Genomic DNA, 20,736 nt, shown 5'->3' with positions numbered 1-20,736 from the left:
ACGTGTGACCTTCTAACGTGTGATTTATTTCGTATTGCTGGGCGTACAGCGATAATATAAAATATTTTTTTTTGTCTTCTGTTATTAATGTGTTGGTTAATTATTCAAACTTAACATAAACTGCTAAAGTTAAGTACTTAATACATTTCAGTCTTGTATATATCTTAAGGCAGACCAGAAAGTAACTAACACTAAAATGAAAATTGAAAACTAGAGCAAGTAAAAATAATAGGTGGCAGTAAAATACCAGCACGTTTTCTGCACGTGGTAGACATAATTTTGTTTTATAAATACTAAACCCTTTTCTAGCCAATTCAACACACTTTCAATGCTTTACTTGTTTAGTTTGAATAACGATGATATTCATCCATAGATGTTTTTTTTATATTGACTCAAAACCATCTTTTAAACAACTACTGTTTCCTTTATGTCCGTCTTTCGATTAACTATATGTAATATATATATATATTGCATTCCAGTTTAATTGTCTTTTATTTATTTTGTATTATTTTATTCTATAGTAACATATCCTCATCAGCTATGTCATGATGACTTCAGTTATTCTAAGTTCTTATAAGCTAATGAACGAGTTTGCACTTAATACTGGAAATTATTATTTTCGAATGCATATCTATCATTCTGTATATAAATATCTTCATAAATAAAGTTTAGAATGTTAAAAAGACAATATCTATGATATATGGCTATATATCTGGGTTGAATAAAATAAAGCACTTAAAGATATGCCTATTGTCCCCCAAATTCTAAATGAAGTAGATCCTCAGGTGACCGATTAATTTGTTATTCCAATGATGTCTTAGACAGGTGACTTGTGTTTGAACATATTTCAGTTCTATTCCGCATCAGTTACAGAAAAACGTGGAGAAGGATAATAATTAAATTGACTTTCAAAGAGGACAAATCAGAAGAACCCGATTAATACGTTTTAGTGACCCAAACGTCACAATATCTTGACTCTGCAAGAACAAAAGTATCCATAGTTATTACAACACGGCGATCACCTCAGAAGTATCGTCAGCTAAACAGTGGTTGGAAATTAATCCTGATTAAGTGAAAGAGACCGGCGCACTTATGTCAAATTGGGACCTCAAAGAATGAAACCTGATTCCTCAACATAGTTTTCAGGGAATTACAGATGTCTTACTATAAACAACAGAAGCAGTAATAACAGTGAAATATCCAACCATACTTTTCTAATCCACTTCTACTTTATGTATTGATTCTGAATTTAAAGCACGCTGAATACACATAAGTATTAATAATGCACATATGGAAGTTCATATTTAATAAAAGCGACATACACCACAGTAAATATACGCGATCAAACGTTCAGGGCTCGGCATGGCCAGGTGGGTTAAGGTGTGCGACTCGTAATCTGAGGGTCGCGGGTTCGCATCCCCTTCCCGCCAAACATGCTGGCCCTTTCAGCCGTGACGGTCAATCCCACTATTCGTTGATAAAAGAGTAGCCCAAGAGTTGGCGGTGGGTGGTGATGACTAGCTGCCTTCCCTCTAGTCTTACACTGCTAAATTAGGGACGGCTAGCGCAGATAACCCTCGTGTAGCTTTGCGCGAAATTCCAAAAACAAACAAAACAAAAAATGAAACGTTCAGCTGATTCTCATCTTATTTGCACAAACATTAGCACGACCTCCTCTGTATTATCTACACTTTAATAAAACTCTATTATAGTGTATTACAAAGATGCTACTTTTTTTTTTTACTAATAAACGTACAGTAAAAATACTTATCTGGTTTAGTTCTTTTAGTTTAAATTTTATTAATATTACTTCATAACAGACTGAAATGAATTCAAAGTTTACAAATATTTATAGCTTCTGTATTACATTCTAAGTATTACGAACTACTGTGTGACAAATGTTAAACAGGGCACTGCATTACTTACAGTAAAAAAAAACCCCAAAACGGACAAAAACAAATTAATAGTTAGACTTTGGTGATCATATACGTTATTAATCATAGGGTAATTTTTTCTCTTTCGACGAGCTAGTATGCCGATAGGTACATTCGTACACTAGAGGAATATTTCTACAAATTTAAAAGACGTTTACCTGGCCATATTATATCACGGGCATAAATTACGTGTTCATACATAGGCACAAATCTCATAACGAAACAGCTTCCTGCTGTGGTGAATGTTAAGTTCAGTATACACGTGGTTCATGTGACACTGATAAATTACTCTTTTTAAACATGTGGTCATAGCGGTGTAAAATGTACATACATGACAAAGAATAGTAACATAATCTCTAGGCGCATAATTTGAACATACAAAATTAAAAGTCCGTGCGCGAGACAACGGAGACTTTTTAAATCAACTACTTAACACTTACTAACATTGTGATACATGACTACTGAAGAAGGAGGTTTAGGTTTGGTATGGCAGGGGTTTTTAATTGGTATACTTTAACTGATACTTTGCTTACCAAAAAATGTAGGGGTTTAAAATGTTCAGTTTTGATTCGCATTATAGAACAAAACGAAGCATTGATTTGTTTGTAGTTAAGTGCTAAGCTGCACAATGGATATCTCTCTGTTTGCATAACACGGGTAGCAAAACCAGGTTCTAGCGTTATAAACACGCCGCTATGCCATTGGAGGAGAATACTTATTGGAATTCTCATTAAAATCATTTTATATTGCGAGCAGTATTATAGTGGTAAAATGTTTTGTATCTAAGCGTTCGATCAAGCCTAATAAATTCCCCGCCTTCTACATATACGTACTCACGTAGACAGCATTTTAGGCATTTCATATGTTTAGAAACTGCCAGCCAGTTTATATAATCAAGTTTATATAATTATATAAACAGCTTATATAATCAACAGACATATATAATTCATAACAACAAATCTGATATATTATCTGTAGTTTATATAGCATCTCCACACCATAAGAGATAAACAGCTTTATTATTCTTGTATATTTGTAAATCATAATGTTAAACATACAGTGATTTTAATATTTCCAAATACAACTACGATACTAGGAAAATATCTATATTTTAAAAGTTTGTTTTACAATTACTTGTACTTATTTTAATCACACAAGTATAGGATCGATGTTCCGATCCGGCCCTACTGCGCCACTCCACTGATTGACAGGTGAGGTCAGTTCTTTCGTTACGACTTACGAACGAACTACATCAGGCGAACTTGTCTATGCAATATTGATCGCCAGGTATTCTTGTACTGACAGATGTTCATTGTGGGTCTAGTAAGGGCAATGACAAGGAACGTGATCAATGTGTTTCGAGTACTTTGAGTTAGTGTTCCAGTTTTTAATACACAGTTAAATCACCTGACATACCTAAAGTAATGGAGTAATTAATACAGGGCCAGGTAAAATGTCAAAAATGTGTTAACTAGAACATAATACCTCGTGATAACACAAACACCATATTGCACAGCACGACAAACAAGTATCCAGAAAGCACAATACGTTAGGAACATAGATATATTTCTATATTTTGTTATAATTTACTCTTAAAAAAGTCTAAAACCTTTTCAAGTTGAAATGCTACCTGGTAGAAATATCGGTGATAACTAAACTCTACAGAAAATTCGTTGTATAATAATGGATATACTTTTTAAATGCTTCCCGCTAGTACAGCGGTAAGTCTACGGATTTACAACTCTAAAATCAGGACTTCATTTCTCCTCAGTGGGTTTAGCAGATAACCCCATGTGGCTTTGCTCTAAGAAAACACACACACACTCTTTAAATGAAAAAAAAAATAATAAAATGCAGAATTTTCAAATTATCAAACCTCTTATGCAAACACGGGATGATTTCCAATTTCGCGAAAAGCTATAGAGGGCTAGCCGTCCCTAATTTAGCAGTGATAGACCCATCGCCAACCACTGGACCACTTTCTTGCTGTAGAAGGGCTGACTGTAATTTTATAACGCCCTCAAGGCTGAGAGGGCGAGTATGTTCAGTAATAGGAATTTGAACCCACGACCCGCAAATTGCTAGTCGAGCGCCTTACTCATCAAACCATGAAAGCACACACGTAGAAATAAAACACAGTTAGTATCCTGTCGAATTAAACTTAAGACTTTGGTTTTAAGAAATATGTTGATAACAATTACATTGCGTTCAATGAAAATAGCACTCAGAGAAAATTCTTATTTATTGAAATTTAAGTGCTCCAAAGATATATTTTACATTAGAAGAACAGACTGTTCACTCTTATTGCGGAATAGTGCAGAGTCGCAGATAAAGTTGAATCACATATTTTCTTTCATGCTTTGAAATGCAACTTTTGATAAAAAGAAAAGCCATCGATATTGTAGGCCTTGAATGTATTTCAGTATTTCAGTATTAAAATGGATTTAACTTATGAAATGTTTGAGAAAATGGTAAATAGGTCTAAAGACGTATAAGTGAAAACAACCAAGAATACGTAACAATACGCCAAACACGTTATATCTACTACATCCAGTGCTGACGAGGTCTTTGAACCTATACCAGATCTCATGATGCCAGCTGGACGATCATATCAAAGACACTCAACGGTCAGATAAAGCGTCTCTAATTTTGAACTGCTCATCAGACGTATGCGGAAATCTAGTTTCAAAGACAACGAATGTCCAAATACGCTAACCACGAGACTCAAAGTTCTTTCTTATAATTTTCTCTTCAAAATAATACACGTCTATGTCACGGTTACAAATAAAAAGACATAAATATATTTTATTCTGAATCGAAGTTTTAGTGCGTAAATTGATTTTTTTTTTTTTGTAAATCAGGGACGTGATGTTGTTTTGTAATCTCACACACAAAATATTGATTATTCAGCCTACCATTGTGAATGACATACAGACCGACCTTACGAAGTTGGTCCCTAATAGACTGCACACTGGCACAAAGTACAGTTGCGACTGCGAACATCTGATTCAGTCTCACAGTAAGCATTATATGGTTGCAATGAGACAGAATCGACAGCCGTATTATTGACAGGGAAAAGTTTCCAGCTTCTCCTAATGACATTTTAACAAATCTACAACAACCTGCTTTGATTGACTATCTTCCATTCTTTAGGTGACTACCACTTTGAGGTCCGGTTGTGTAATATCTGTATTACAGTCTTGACAAAATGTTTGCATATTTTGTAACAAATAAGATCATTATTATTAAAATGAAATACAAATACATTTAGTACTGTAAAACTGAGAAATGGCTGTTATATTAAACATCTACATATATAACACAACAAAACCTTCTCAAAACATATGTAATGACAAAATATAACCTCAAATTGTTATAAATAGTGTCTGAAACTTTGTATCAATTTATATTTAACATTCGGTACAAGATTGGTCCTCGTCATACTCTAATAAGCTCCGAAAGGTCACATGTAATCCACTGTGATTTCATCTCAACTTGTCATTACAAGGCGCCGCAACTCAGTTACAGTAGCTGGTTTAAAGTAATGGTTAGCTATTATCGCAATCAGTGCTACTTAACAGTTTTCAATAGGATTATAATCCAAATATTTTGCTGTAATGTCCTCCTGTACAATATGCATACTGCGGGCAGCGGCAATGTCTTCCTGGAACAAAAAGTTATTGTCAAATTTTGTCCTCGCATATGGCAGAAGTATCTTCTCCATGTGATTCCTGTAAGAGGCGCCATTGTCGTTGTCTTTGAGGATATGAAGATAACTTTCCTATCATGATGAATAGCTGCCCAAACATGTGCTTCACCACCTTCTGTGTGTTCTCTGTAGGAAAGGCATCCTTCCCTTATCTGTTGTTCAAGGACACAGCAAACATAAAACACTACCAATAGTTTTAACAAGCCAGAAAAATAGACTTATCTATCTTAATTGTTAAGTCGGCATGATGCCTTCTCCTAGTAACACAGTGACGGTAACGAATTCTGGTTAATTTCGATTTGCAAACAGCCTTTCTTGGAAATAACCTTCCTTGATCAGTCTTCTATTCACTGTTCTTCTGGATACCCTCGAACGATTGTGTTACTGGCATTATTTTCGTAAGGTGATGCAAACCTTCCTTCGACCTTGGCGTACACCCTGATTAAAACACGATCATCTTAACAGTAGTTTTTTGACATTTACAAGTAGTCTTTCTTGGAATAACTTTTCGTGTAGTCCGATGACGTTTCAGGATTCTGGATACAGTACACTGGGGGCAGGCACCCTATTGTTCTAGTAATGTCTGCCTGATTCATACCATTTCTAGACAGTCGAAAAATTTGATGCCCTATAACTTCTGGCACGTGACGAAGCATGACTCTACACCAAGTACAGAGAAACTGTCTGAACAAAGCATTGATCTGTTTCAAAAAACATTATACCGAAAACACACTCTTTTACACAAAACAGGTGTGTATGTATGTTTTGACGAACAAATACTGAAAGTAACTTACACAGACCAGATTAACAACATGTACAATTGTACATGTTTGTCTGACTGCACTCTACGTTCTCTGTTACTACTCGGACAATAATTACTCCATGCTTGTAGATAATAACATCAATATAGAACAATATGTGAACTGCACAAGTTTGTGTATTATACATAAACCCACTATGTGCAAACTAGTTACACTTGGTGTTGGAGTTTTTGAGATTTTATACAGTAACTAGCACTTCAGTGGCACACTGGTATATCTACGAATTCATACCTGTGATGGGTAGAGCACAGATGACTCTTTGTACTTAATATGAAATAACAACAAAATCGTAAAGTTAATAAAAAAAATTTCAACACTTTTTATTTAACTTCACACAACCATAATTTGTGTTACAATGTGTCTTAAAAATTAAATTTCTTCAAATTAATATACGACTAGGCGTAAACAACACATAGAAAGTAATTAAAGACTAAACCAAACGTTATCCACGTAGAACTCTTCAACGTTAAGAACTAATGAAACTCTTTTCATTCAAGAAATATACCTTATACACTTCAAGTGTTAATGTCAAACTTCCACCGATGACAAGAGAGTGCAAATATTGCTGTAACTATGTAGTTATAACGATCAACTGCAAGGGCTGCTGCTAATGAATAAGAAAACAAAGTTTGTTGTAACTATGTAGTTATAACGATCAACTGCAAGGGCTGCTGCTAATGAATAAGAAAACAAAGTTTGTTGTAACTATGTAGCAATAACTATCAACCAAAAGGACTGATACTGATCACAAGCAAGAGCAAAGTTTATTTTACGTAACAATGTGGTAATAACGACAACAGGTAATAGGTAATAAGTACAAGTGCTGTTACTAATGAACAAGTAAGAGCAACAGAATTATAAATAATAATTCACTTTTTTCTTCTTCCAGGTGTCAATAACTTTCATGTTTTAATTCACATACTTCAGTTATGTAGTCCACATTCTTTAATCAATTCGAAATATTAATTATAATAACCTTCATCAAAGATAACTCCAAAATGAACATAAATTCAATGTTGTATAACATATCATACATTTCTAATTATAGACTGAAGTATTGTAGGTTATTTCAAAAACAATTGCAGTCGTGTGATGTCGTACGACAAGGGATCAGTACTTTTCTAAAGAAAATATTAAATAATTTTGTTTTCTGAATTGCACATAAAGCTACACGAGGGCTATCTGCTCTAACCATGCCTAGTTTAGCAGTATAAGACCAGAGGGAAGACAGCTAGTCCTCACCACCCACTGCTAACTCCTGGGCTACTCTTTAACCAGTTTGGTGTGATAGAGATTCGAACCTGCAACCCTCAGTTTATAAGTCAAGTGCCCTAACCACCTGCCCAAACTAAATAACACAGATATTTTAAAACTCGACAAGATTATTAGCTACTGAAGGTATTTCGGAAATAATAAACAGCAGAAACTATTAAAAAAACATACGTATAAGTTTATAATGCATTTGTTCCCGTATACAATATACGTAGTTTAGTATTCGTTCTTTTTCTATAGAGGTTTTTAACACACAACAGACCATATGACAGTTTTATGTGAAACATGGGGTTATTGAATTAACACTTTCTTAATCTGTTCTCTAATTCAAATGTTCTGCCATCCTAATTAAGGTAATACAAGATCCAATGGTAGTATGGGTATGACGCACAGTTTCGGTGTTTGTGTAAGAGAACAAGTGTTATGTGTTTGTGTGTGTTCATTGTGTAAAGATATCAATAGATAATTAAATTACTAAGACATGGGGATTATAAGTATTCAGATATATCACGTATTTTATCTGACAAAACTGTTTATGATAACATTAAAAACACTGAGAGATAGCTGATGTATCCAAACATTTGTAAAGCTAATCTTCCACTTGTTATCTATGTAAAAATCCAATCCTGTACGTATATGTAAGTTTTGTGACTGATTGTGACTAAACTTTGTATTTATCTTGTAACCCCAGTGTATAAAAACAGTGATATCCAATTTATTTCTTCTTGTGAAGTAACATTACACTACTATATATAAAATATAACCCCTTAGCTATACATCAATTCGAAAACAGGAACAAGAAATTATTCCTCAGCTACGTCACCGATTTTAAGACAGGAGCAAAATGTGCAACATTACACTACTATATATAAAATATAACCCCTTAGCTATAAGATCAATTCGAAAACAGGAACAAGAAAAGATTCCTTAGCTATGTCACCAATTATAAAACAGAAGCAAAAAATAATCCAATAGAAAGTAGAAGCAAAAGGTAATTGAATAATTATGTTATCAATTTAGCAACATATACTACTGAAAATAAAATGTAAATTTTCTGTAGATACTGGGAGAAATTTTGTGTAAGTTCACATATTTAAACCATTTACTATATTCATTCTTATACTGTGTAATAATTTATATATATATATTTTACAGTTGTATGCAGACTTATACTGGTAAAAAGAGGTTTTAATACATAGATCAGTACTACAGATGTCTTAATTATATTCCTTAACAGATTGTGCAAATTCAAAACTATCTTTTAAAAACCTCAGCGTTTCCAAAACTTTAAATCTTGTACCAAACTAACAATAAATGCTCCCAAATTTAAGGTTAAAGGGGAAAATCTGCTATTTGTACTTTAGTTGTTACATAAAAAAGTATCTTAAAAAGAACCTGTTGGATGGTTTTGTAGCAACGTTGAAACGTATTTTTCAGGAGGCTTTTGACGACTTTAGCAAACGTTGTAATCAAAAACAGAAACATTTTAATTATTTATTTGTATTTTAATTATTTATCCAATTTTATAATGTACGTTATGAATCAAAAATCAATTTTTACGAAATGATTATCAAATGACTAAATTTTAAGGTATTGTACGAAAATTCTTTAATAATTTTCATATCAGTGTAGAAGTTTCGAGCACAATAAAGACTTACTTGAGATAAATTATAATCACGATTGTATTACATAACGTTTTACCATTGTACACTACGTTTACTATACCTGTGTCAACATTGTACCACTACATGGAATTATATAACACGCAGATGAAGTCTAGAACGAGCAGTATGTAATTGAATGCTCATTTTTTGAATATAAAATTAAATATGTTACATTTTACACGCACGCACACATATATAGTTGCACATGTGGTTTGTATATGTTGTGTTGCAAGCTTTACTTTCATTGTTTTAATTCAAATGCTTGTTAGAGGATTAATGACGTTCAAATCAGGTAAGTTTATAACAGTTCTCCAAGATTACCAAGAATGTTCGCGAATATTAAAGATCAAGCGACTTGAAATATCTAAATCTAAAAGGATACGGTTACATTATAGATACGAAAATCATTGAAGCAGTAAGCTCAGTTTGTTTAGTACAAGTCAAAGTATTTAATGGGAAGTGACAGAGTATTCAGAGAGAGTTACCGCACCTGTTAGTCGCTATTTGGTAGTTAAGAGCAAGCCTTGCGGTTTGTATTGAAACGTATTTGAGATCAGATATCCATTTAATTGTGGAGTTACCGTTCAAACATTGTTAACTTAGGCCTACTACTCGTGTCAAAGCAAACGTAGCCTGTAGTAAATGTTAAGAAATAAACAAATTTGTTATTGTTAGGTATACTGGATTCTACATTATTTTCACCAAATCATCAAAAGAATATACCAAACGATAGAAATGATATAATACTTCACAATATATATATATATATACACACACACACACACGTGTGTGGAATTTATTAATACTGTTTTAGAATGAACTGCAATGAATTTGATACAATAAAATGTATTGCTTTTATCTTCTATACAATTTGTAAGGTTTTACTGAAAGACGTATTATTTTACTGAATGATCTTTCAATCATTGGATTGAAATTTTGAAGGACTACGGGTGACCTGGCGCCATGTTTTTCAGCTCGTGGTAATAATAAAGCTATATGGTATACCGTAAAGTAAAATAACAAAGCACGTAGATGATACATAAATACAGGGTTCTTTCAAGATATATCTACATTAACTCCACCCAGGATTCCTCGCGTCGTACAACGAGCAAGAGAAAAACAGGCACTTAGCAGCAGAGCTGAGTGGTTAACTAACATACCAGATATTACTAGTAAGGTATTTTGTTATCTACTCAAATTACCGAGCTACAACAGTGCACAATAACAACTATTTTACTGTAATGTTCGCGAAGTATTGGTTTATACTACATTTAATGTATAGAAATATACTACCACCACATCAGCGGCTGCAACAACTAAAAAGTATATGCTGAAAATCAAAAGAAGATTTCAGTTTCAGATTAAGAGCACGACTGAAATTCCAAACTAGTCATGACAGGCGATGAACGTCACAAGATGGCGCCGCGCGATAAACTGGGAAAACAAGGTGCTTATTTACTCCTTATTTCGCAATAACAAAGACGAAAAAAGATTTAGCAGAAAATAAATACACTGGTTGGTCAAATAACGTATATTAACTAATTTCAAGGAACGCCATCCGTTTGAAAGCGATGAAAGATGCATCCTCATCTAGACCAGTTATGGGCATTCAGAACGGGAAAGTATATGAGAGATCTCTGTATTACTTGTTTACTAAAAGAAAATTAATATATCTTTTAAAGTAAGTATGTGATTAGCTATTGTTTATTTCCTCTAGTATATAGATATATAAAAGTCCAAGAGGCTATAATACTTTTCCAATATTTCCTTAATCCTTATTAATAGAACACAAACATTTCACTTTAATGATGTTTAAGAAACAAACAAAAACATTATTAAATACAAAACAAATATTCACTCATTAATCTCAGAAACGCTAAAAATATACAGAAAAACTTGTATAAAACAACTCTGCAGAAAAGATGTTTATGTGGAAAGGAAAACATTGTGCAATATTGTCTCTAGTTTTTAAATGACTACAGAGCTCTGTAATCAGTGAAGAAATATTTATGCCAAATAAAAACGAATTAAGCAAGATTCTCTAGAATTTTATTTATATTTTTCTTTGAAAATAAAACTGTGCATTTCATAGCTTTATTTTATGCTTACAAGGTATCAATTACAATTTCAAATGGTCTGTTAACTTTAAAAGAAATTAGCAGTATTGCTTTGAAGTAGGCCCTGGTACCTGTTCTTACAAAGCCATGTTATCAATTACATTAGTTTTTATTTTAATATTTTATTTGTGTTTTTGTTATTTGTAACTAAACCATACATCACCCAACTGAAATCCAATGATGTAGCTAAATTTTGAAGAACATAACTAAACATTTAATTATCTACAGTAGCAAATATATATAGGATGATGAAATATAGTGGATAAAAATCTACACTGATCATTTTCATAGTTGTTATAGATAAATTTCACACTGAATTACCAATCTTCTGAATATCTTAATGCCCACCCTATTACCTAGAGAAGCCTAATAAAATACTGATACTTACCATTACTGTTACAATTAGTGTAGTTAAAATAATTTACATTTCACTACGTCATGATAATTACTTCCAATTGACGGCAATTCATTTAACTTTATAGCGTTTACCAATGTTTAAGTTTGGATAATACTTTCCCCACACAGGACATTAAGTATTTTATTATATCCACTTAATTACGTCTTCCCGTTTTCAGTTTTATATCTTACTAACAAATCTAATGCTCCAGACAAAACTAACAATTCTCGTTTTCACGAGCTTCCAAAACTGTAGCATTATTCACTACAAATATTCGAGTCACCAAACATAGGCAGTTTCAAACTAAATCAATGTTGAAATACAATCTCTTAATTGGTCTTACATTCCTGTTCTATTAAAAATCCGATCATTTACAGAACATAGGTCCTCCGTTGGTACAGCAGTAAGTCTACAGATTTATAACGCTAAGATCAGGGGTTCGATTCTCCTCGATGGACTCAGCAGTTAGCCCGATGTGACTTTGCTATAAGAAAACACAGAACATACAGCTAACAACGTGGTAGTGTTTAATTTTAATTTCTAGTTATACTATACCACTTTAATAATCTATTGTTCACTTAAAGATTTTAAAAAGTGGTGGTTTAGAATTTTGCAACACGTTCATATAAAACTGTATATTTTTTGAAATGTAGTCACACAAAATTAAAGATAAACTAATGAACTATTTCGCTATTAAAGCTTTCTATTTGAATGTTTTCCATTATTTATTGTAATACACCGCTAACGTTCCCATAACAGAATCTGTGATTGGATAATACCATGTTGTTATGTATTAACGTTTATATCTATCCAACAGGATATAGCGCTCACGCTCTAGCCACAGAAATTTAGGTAGGATATCACGCCGTCTTATGTTAATATTCATCGTAATATACTGCTAAAGTTTTAATTTCAAAGTTTATACATGATAATATCACTATTTTATGCCTGCTATCAATTATAATATACCACTAATTCTAGAACCACAGAAGAATTGGTGGAATTCTGTGTTTCCTAGTTACATGATACCTAAATATTTACGTACGTATCATACACATACATACACAAAATCCTCAAAATTAATCATTTCAATTATTCTCGGGATTTACAATGGTTCGTACACAGAAATTGAGTGATTTCCCTCATTTTTTTGTCTTTTCTTTACATTGAATGTTGTAGCAGACAAAAAATCATAAAAAATATACTCAGTATGATGTAATATGTACGTCAAACCTGTAGTGGGCAATATAAAAAAATGAAGTTAACAATATCATTTATTTCGATTCCGGTGTTTTACTACCACGAAGAGTCATTATTATTAAACACAAACCACTGTTCAACTCTTTTGAAAAGTTCAGAACTAATTCAGTGTCACGCGCCCTGTAGTAGTTTTTAAAACACACTTTACATTTACTTTACTACGTAAAATACCTTCCTACCCACCAATTTCAACATCGAAACCACCCATCAAACACTGATGTATTTGTTCGTAACTCTTAAATGTGGCACCAGTTACTACGGTCTGTGAATCAGTGAAATTAACATCAAAATGACAAACTATTAATCAGAAGCTTGGTTTACTTGCTGTTATTAATATGTCCAACACATTTAGGGATAACTACACAGGATATCAACGACCCTAGAAAAAAAAATAGAGACTGCTAACCTCGTAGATGATGATTTCTTAACAACTGGCGCGAATATAGCTATAATATACTGTATAAAAAACAAGAAAGGGAAATAGAAATACAGTTTTCAAGCTTATATGTTCGTTTTTATGCTAACCACATGTCAGAAGTACTTTGTAGGCAAAATACGTTTCATAATCTAAAAAACAAAGCAGTCAGGCAGGCAACATGTAAGTCCTCTATGGAGTCCAAATATATTTTATTAGGCTAAGATGATGAACGCTTATCGCGGTCGTGCTAGGAATTTGATAAAATCAGCTAATCACTATGTATATTTTCTCAACTGGTATCAGTTAATATAGTTCGTTATGTAATTTTCAAAATTATAATTTGAAATGTGGAGAAAAATGTGTTCTTTAAAAGTTAGAAACTCCATCAATATCCAATGTTTTTTTAGATACAAAACGGTGTAAAGGCAGATCCAACCTATTAAAAAGCGTACCTCATTACACTTTGTACTGATAAAAACTACATTCAGAGCTAGCAAAATAATGAATATAACATGCATCTGGGCAAGGGATGCCTTAGTGGTTAGCGTCACGGGCTAGAGAACAAAGGTCTAAGGTTTCAGCCTGTTATATACCACTGAACATGCTTTTCATTTTCAATTGTGAAGGCATTATAAAAGTCATAGTCAAATCTGCTATTCGGTTAAAATAGTGTATAGCGTTAGGCCCCGTTCATGTTTTAAAAAAACACACACACACACAAAACTGCTGCAAATATTACTTTCATACTTTATAAAAACTTAATTAATTGAAACGTTTGAATAATTTTTGTCTGCAATTAAGCACAAATTTACACAATGGGTTGGTTATCTGCACTCTGCCCACCATGGGTATCGAAACCTTGTTTCTAGCGTTGTAGATCCGCAGACATATCGCTGTGCCGCTAGGGGGTCTATTTTTGAATAATTTAGGTAATTTAGATAGTATTAACTGTATATTCACTTATTTATCTTACAATTAATTCTTTTATTTTTATGGAAGGGTATTAGCAAAACAATTACCGAAGTCGAAAAGACGCCATGCTTTATACTGAGAGAAGGAACGACTATAATACAGCTATGCATTTATTTAAGATAGCATAATAGCGTATAAAAAAATCGATTGTTTTAATAACAAGAAGGTAATACAAAAATTGAATATATATATCATGAATATCCTAATTTTTTAGACATACGTTTCTACCGTTCGTTTATTCGTGACACATATGTATACACACACACACACATATATATATATCAACAATTTTATTAAAAGTATAAGATTTCAACATTTCTGATCTATGTTTTCTGTCACAGTTAGCAAGGTTATGACAAATCCGATGTTTCTTAGGGTTCCTGGAAACGCGCAAGACCCGTAAATTATTCATTTAATTCAACAGCATCATAGAGCACGTACAAATCAGACAAATCTGTTACCTCTGTCACATTATTGTGATAACATGGGGAAGACAAAATGTGTGGTGCGTCGTTCTAGTCAGTTCAAAAAATTTTAGCACGCAGAGCTTTTACAGAGCAAAAAATTCCACAATGACTTGCCAATAACTACTGAGAAAGCAGAACGCCACATTGGATCATGCAGCGTTTCAAAAATTATGAACATTTGTCGAAGGTGTTACCATAAATGAATGAAATAGAAGATAGAAGGTAACTGAAAAGGAAGGAGAAAGAGCAACGTCAACTACTTAGCCTCCTACAGGCTTCAAACCTAGAACCGTTTTTCCACAAGAGCATTATTTATATAAGTAAACCTTTTTATTTATTTATTTCTAAATAAGCGAATAAGAATAAACAGTCAGTAATAAACATGTAACATATCGAACAATTGTGTTTGATAGTCTCAGGGCGACGATTAACACAAACTTGAGCAACCTTAATAAAAAAAACCAGTACAGCTTTTATAAACAGCAAACAACCCTATCCAGATAGAATGCAATGAAAAGCTTTACGTGGTAAGTTATCACAAACTTTATGTTATCCTACAATAACACCAAGTGTTCCTCAAGCGTACAACTATATCCAGAGAGAATGCAATGAAAAGTTTTACGTGGTAAATTATCACAAACATTATGTTATCTTACAATAACACCAAGTGTTCCTCAAGCGTACAATCATATCCAGACAGAATGCAATGAAAAGCTTTATGCCGTAAATTAACAGACACATTACGTTATTTTACAAGACACCACGTGTGTTCCTCAGACAAAATTTATATGAGCTGTAACACAAGTTATTTGTACAGCAATATAAGCACAAGTTTTCTAACAACATAAATGAAATGACGTGCGGTTTCCAATTCCAAATTATGTTTATTTAAATACAATTCTGTGCTGTGAAGTCGAATTATTTGATGAGTTCCCATTTTAGCTCTTCAGAAGTAACATATAGGTGAAACGAATTTCAATGAGACAATTTTTGAAATATTGTTTTCATACAGTGTTATGAAACTAATATTACTATGTTTATTTAGATTTTATAAAATTCAACACGAAGAATGTATATCAGCCATACATTTGTGTCCTATTTTGTTAGCCCACAATAATTGTGTTGCTTTCAATATGAACTTGAGTCATAGTCGCCGAAACACCAGATTTATGTTCCACCAAACAGTTTTCTATACAGCGTGACAAAGGATGCTTAACTTGTATAAATTTATGTATCTGAGCAGATTTACACATGGAACAGTTTTGTAGCTAAAGAATATTATAATATAAATATAATGGATATTGTTAGCATAGTACAAAGTCTTTGCTAGATGCAAAATACCTCTCTCGAGCTGATTTATATATGTTTATGTCTTTTAAGACAACAGAAGCCCAGGAACCCAGCAGGCACCTCATTAAAATGGCTCTCCCGCCGAGCATGCGCCATGCCAGCACTATTTCTGCAGAAATTGGGGCTGTTGAGGTGTACAGACGTTGTTAAGAAATTCCTGGATAATTAAAACAAATAAACCAAGAAAGTAGGTTTCTGAACTTATCATGTTTAGACGCGAAGATTCATTCGAATTCTGCTCGTTGCAAGTATCACACACAGTACCATACCATTACTACGATGTCTTAGGGTGAAATCTAATTACACTAACTATATATCAGCATCTTGGTGCCTAATAACTTTAAAATGAAGAAAGATTAACGATCTTCGTTAAAATGTGGTTTCAAATGCCAGATTAACTTCGTTAATTTCTCACTAAACTAATCTAATTATCATTTTTATCATTCAGTGAAGTCTTGTGTGAAGATGTATCATAGTTTACTAAAGTTTGTGACGGATTTTCAACAAAAATGCTACCATGAAGCATGTATATATTTTTAGATGTATGCGGAAATGTGCATTCGGATATACTCTCAGTTGTCTACATTTTAATATAGATATGGTAAGAATATTATATATATATAAAGTTGAGATGACTGATAAAAATATGACGAGGATATATTTTGATGTTTATACAACACAGATTTATTACTTACATATTTAGTTGTAAGTTATTTCATACGTTGGTAATATGCTTAGCAGCTAATGGTTTCGTGTTTTGTTAAAATATTTTCGTGTCTGTTATTGGTTATGACAGTATATTTGATAGTGTATAGTATCACCTTCTGTTGACATGTTTACCTGGACATTCTTTCACGCGCTGTCGTGATTCTTAGTTTCATGTTTCGTTGGTACTAATGGTATGTTTCGCCAGAAGTAATAACAAAAGTTACGCTACATCACCTCCAGTTACTATACATGTTGAGTAAACGTACAACACGTTAAAAACTCGTATGAAGTCTCGAATTATATTTACTGTCAATAATATATGATTTGACATGGTATCCTTGATCTATGATTACATTTGCTTTCAGTTGATTATTCTTCGATGTGCTGTTAATTGTTTAAGATTAGATGTGTTATTAAGCGTGTAGAATTTGATGTCTTGTTAGCATTTCTGTGATCTGACATAATGTCAATAGTGTAAAAATCGATATATACTGTAGATTTAAAGGTTATCATATGCTTTACACTGCCTGTTATTTGTAATGTTTTTGTTTACCTAAGAATTACTAAGGTGGTTAGTTAGTTTGTTTTTTACCCAAGAATTAATGTATTTTAGTTTTGTAGGATTTGATATTTTAAAGTTGCTTTTGGTTCGAAATGACGTCAGAAGTTTATGGATTGATGTATTGCAAGTAGTGTACAATTGATGCAAAAATATACCAGCTTATTTACTATTGATCTTTCGTTTGATACACTGCCTGCACTCACAGAATTATATGAAGTGTTGTCAGTTATGTACATAAATAAAGAAAGAGACTTGATGGACAGTGTCAAAAATATGTGGTTAAAGTTGGAACATTTTCACATTCTTAAAAACTTTGTGTAATAGATTTATTTACATGTTGCCAAAGTTATCATACAAATGTGCTTTTATGATATAGCACTAATTATTAATACAACCTACAACATTGTCTCTTATAGTAAATTTAATTCATACGAGTCTCAAACAGTCCAAATGCACTGTGGAATTGTGAGGAACATTAAATATCATAACATAACATTTATTACAAAATCCAATAGTTTTCTATTAGAAATTTGAATACGTGAGCCTAAATCATTGATAAAATCTCAATATTTTTACAAGCAAAAAAGAAGCAATGGATTTGTCACGACTTGGTGTTTTAGCATAAGAGAAAATTCAAAATTACCACCAATCTGTAAAATTATAAAGAAAAACTTTTACAGACTTTATAGTTTCAGCACTAAATTTTTCAGTAAAATTTTTCAATCGTGAAAAATTAGAATCCTATATTGTTAACCAGCCAAGAAACTGTGAATGAAATACTGACCAAAAAAACAAACCTATTTTCATTTCACAACTTCATTTGCAAACACAGGAGGCATATATAAATATAGGTAAATTGTGACTTAAAAATACTTTTTGAGCAACAAGACAACTTACAACCATGATCCTTAATGATGCACCACTCATAATAACATGTACTACATTATAAAATTCAGTACTTTTTACATTTGTTTTGAATTTCAAGCAAAGCTACTCAAGGGCTATCTATACTAGCCATCTCTAATTTAGCAGTGTAAGACTAGAGGAAAGGCAGCTAGTCACCACCACCCACTATCAACATTCGGGCTACTCTTTATCAACGAAGAGTGGGATTGATTGTAACATTTATAACACCTCCAAGCCTGAAAAAGCAAGCATGTTTGGTGAGACATACTTTTTGTGTTTTAATCAGAAGATGTTTCTACTAAATCAAATGTCAACAGTAGTCCAAAAAGCTTTTTTTTTTTTTAATAAAGCACGGCTGAAAGATAGTTTCACTTCACTTTATAATTTGTCAGTTTCATATGCTCAGTAAGCAATCTGGTTACATTATCAATTTATACCATTAAGTATATTCCAAAGTGAAAGTCACCAGATAAAGATGCAAACAACTTTCTAATACACTGTATGTTTTGACTAAGAAGCAAGTCTAATCACAATTTGTATTAACAATAGTTTAATTGGTACTACAAAGTAACACACTATGTAATGTATTACAAGTTGATTACAAACAAAGTGATCTTTGGAGTAAAATGAGCAATGCTGTCATGCTGAATATCCCTTAGTTATTTTACATGCTCAAACAAAATCATGCTTAAATTAGCTTTACAGTTGAAGCATCTTGAGGTAAGGACTTAAGAATTGCTGGGATTTGTAATGTAGTACATGATATTATGAAATATGCACCAATATAGACCAAGGCTAAAACTTGTGTCTTTTATATGGAGCTAGTGTGCAAATAGATATAAGACAAATACATTATTCATAATATGTTGCACATGTGTTAGACTACATTTCATTTGAGTGTAACCGATTAGTTTTATTAGCATTTTTATGTCAAAGTTACGACTGATGTTGTTTAATACATACAAATATATTTGGTGTAATTTACAAATGAATACATTCCAGCCTTTGAAATTAAATTAATATTTCCTGACAGAATGTGTATAGAACTGTTATCCTTCTAAAACAGAAAGATTCTCTTAGCATCTCTCTCTACATGTAAATCAATAATATTTGCTTTTTTTATGATCTAGGAGTTTGCTTCTTGCAGTAAGAGTTAATTACACACATGCATATGTTTACAAGGTTTAATACAGTTTACGAAATTCCAAAATTTTATGGATGTTGATTGGGTATTACAGAATGAAACTTATATGTAACATAATAAATCATTTTTAGGCTTTTCTGAGAGCTGCACAAAATGTGATTCAAAGACTGACCAACATGAACTCCTACCATAACATGTGTGTGCAAATTTTGTTAAAATGTTTTCTTGGGTCATCTTTTCTGAAAGATGAAATTAAACTTTTTCCTTTAAAAACAGATATTGAAAAAAGTTCAAAAATACAGTTACTTATTTTTAAAGCATACAAAAAACCAGTCTCGAACACTTTAAACATTTATTCATAGGCTATGTATGAAATTGCTATTATACTGTTCAAAAACAGAACAGATATGAAATTACTAATATGTAGTCTGAAAAAAAAAACTACAGAATGTTATTATTATACAGTAAAAGGACAGTAAAACAAATTACAACTACTTAACTTAAATAAGGGCACTATAAGAAGTTAACATGATTCAAATGAGGACACTACAAGAAGCCACTATTATATGACTCAAATAAGAATACTACAAGAAGCATTTATTATATCATTCAAATAAGGACATTACAAGAAGCCTCTATTATATGATTCAAATCATAACACTAGAAGTTGTTACTGTCCTTCAATGGCACAGCGGTATGTCTGTGGACTTACAACGCTAGACACCGAGTTTCTATATCCTTTCAAAGGCAGTATCAGAAATAATATGATTCCCATAAGTTCAGCAAAACTATTAGACGCCAACTATTGCATGTACATCATAAAAAAGAACCCCCAGAAACAAGAACTGTACTAATACGTTTGATATACTCGTATTATAAAAGCACCCTAGAAATACCGTGTATTTTTGTAACTATATCACAGAGTATTTAAATAATAAAAATATGTCAAAATCTGGTAAACAAACTTCACAAAGTATTTTAGTAAATATTATAAATATTGTGTATTTTTATAACTATATCATACAGCATTAAGAT

General features: G+C 32.3%; 1 protein-coding gene and 1 long non-coding RNA gene across 8 annotated transcripts in view; one reads left to right on the top strand and one right to left on the bottom strand.

The window, feature by feature from the left end:
- LOC143238907 (interference hedgehog-like) overlaps positions 1-20,736 on the bottom strand; it is a 115,667-nt gene that overhangs the window by 52,024 nt on the left and 42,907 nt on the right. For 2 of the 7 annotated variants that reach the window (XM_076479551.1, XM_076479555.1), the window contains exon 2: positions 12,258-12,398. The exons of the other annotated variants lie outside the window; for them this stretch is intronic. The gene's annotated coding sequence lies outside the window, so the exon portion shown is untranslated. The remainder of the gene's footprint in view (positions 1-12,257; positions 12,399-20,736) is intronic. 7 annotated transcript variants of the gene reach the window in all.
- Positions 10,553-12,626, top strand: LOC143238912 (uncharacterized). Its single transcript, XR_013020833.1, has 2 exons — positions 10,553-11,081; positions 12,292-12,626. It is a non-coding gene; the product is annotated as an uncharacterized LOC143238912 (long non-coding RNA).

This window comes from Tachypleus tridentatus, chromosome 13, assembly GCF_004210375.1.
Source record: "Tachypleus tridentatus isolate NWPU-2018 chromosome 13, ASM421037v1, whole genome shotgun sequence".
Lineage (NCBI taxonomy): Eukaryota > Metazoa > Arthropoda > Merostomata > Xiphosura > Limulidae > Tachypleus > Tachypleus tridentatus.
Note: the sequence above shows the minus strand (reverse complement) of the source record. Positions and strands in the feature narration are given on the sequence as shown.